The following is a 1764-nucleotide window of genomic DNA, read 5'->3' on the forward strand; positions in this document are numbered from 1 at the left end:
AGTTTGTAGGGGGCTAAGTCCAGTTCATGTGTGATCCTTGGTTGATGCTTCAGTCTCAGAAAGCTGGTCTGGGTCCTGGTTAGTTGGCCCTGTTGGTTTTCTTGTAGAGCTCCTGACACCTCAAGATACTTTTTACTTCCTTCCCACTAAAGCCAGAATAGCTAAAACAACCCTGTACAATAAAAGATCTGCTGGAGGTATCTCCAATACTGATCTTAAGCTGTACTGTAGAAAAATTTAAATAGATCCATATTCATCACCCTGCACAAAAATAAAGGCCAAGTGGATCAAAGACCTCAACATAAAACCAGACACACTAAATCTGTTAAAAGGAAAGAGTGAGGAAGAGCCTCAAACTCACTAACCCAGGAGACATGTTCCTGAACACAACACCAACAGCACAGGCTTAAAGATCAACAATTAATAAATGAGACCTCATGAAACTGAAAAGCTTCTGTAAAGCAAAGGATACTGTCATCAGAACAAAACAACTGCCTACAGACTGGGAATAGATCTTTACCAACCCTACATCTGACAGATAGCTAATATCCAGAATATATAAAAAACTAAAGACGTTCAACACCAACAAAGTAAACCAATTAAAAAGTGAGATACAGAGATAAACACAGAATTCTCATCAGAGGAATATCAAATGGCAGAGGAACATTCAAGAAATGCTCAACATTCTTATCATCAAGGAAATGCAAATCAAAATGACCCTGAGATTCTACCTGGTATCCATCAGAATGGTTAAGATCAAAACCTCAAGTTACAATACATGCTGGAGAGGATTCGGAGAAAGGGGAACCCTCCTCCATTGCTGGTGGGAATGTAAATTTGTACAAACACTTTGGAAAACAGTCTTGTGCTTTCTCAGAAAATTAGGAATAGTACTACCTCAAGATCCAGTTATACCACTCCTGGGCATATATCTGAAATATACTCCACAATACAACAAAGACATTTGCTCATCTATATTCATAGCAGCTTCATTCATAAGAGCCAGAATCTGGAAACAAAATAGATATCTCTAGCTGAGGAATGGATACAGAAATTGTGGTACATTTGCACAATGAAATAATACTCAGCAATTAAAAACAAGGAAATTCTACCTTTATATTACATGGTACTATGGATCAAAACACAAAGGTAAATTTTATTATTTATTTATGTAATTATTTTTGAAACATGGTCTCCCTAGGTAGTACTAGCTGTCCTAGAGTTTTCCTAGAGACTGCTATGTAAACCGGGCTGACCTTGAAGTTAGAAAGATCTATCTACCCCTGCATCCTGAGCGCTGGCTTAAAGGGTAATATTTAAATCAGGTTCCTAGTGGCATTGAAGGTATGACTGTTGTGTCACATGTGTTTTGATAGGTAACAAAGAGGATAGAAACTATGTCTGTGCTCAGTGTTCTGAACTATGAACATCTGAATGTTCAGTAGCCTAATATTCCCTGAAAAAACAATGAGCCTTACACAACCACCAGCCTGGAGCCAGAGGGCCTAGAAAGGGAACTAGCTTGATGTGACCACTAATCTTGTGGTACACAGGCCTTGGGGGCAGACTGTGTCCAAGATAACCATTATTCCCCACACCATAATATTTGAGAGGTGAATAGCACTCCGGAGACTACTCCTGAGATGACCTCACACACTCAAGAACCAGGGACACCAATAAAACAGGCAAGTAAGCAATAGAGAAGTGGAAGAGGAAAAAGAAGAAGAAGAAGAAGAAGAAGAAGAAGAAGAAGAAGAAGAAGAA

At 39.0% G+C, this 1764-nt stretch overlaps 1 non-coding gene across 1 annotated transcript; it reads left to right on the plus strand.

Moving 5' to 3' along the window:
- The first annotated feature begins 1322 nt into the window (after window positions 1-1322).
- Window positions 1323-1454, plus strand: LOC129690570 (small nucleolar RNA SNORA17). Its single transcript, XR_008722323.1, has one exon. It is a non-coding gene; the product is annotated as a small nucleolar RNA SNORA17 (small nucleolar RNA).
- The last annotated feature ends 310 nt before the right edge of the window (window positions 1455-1764 follow it).

Source organism: Psammomys obesus, unplaced genomic scaffold (assembly GCF_907164565.1).
Source record: "Psammomys obesus unplaced genomic scaffold, mPsaObe1.curated_primary_1811, whole genome shotgun sequence".
NCBI lineage: Eukaryota > Metazoa > Chordata > Mammalia > Rodentia > Muridae > Psammomys > Psammomys obesus.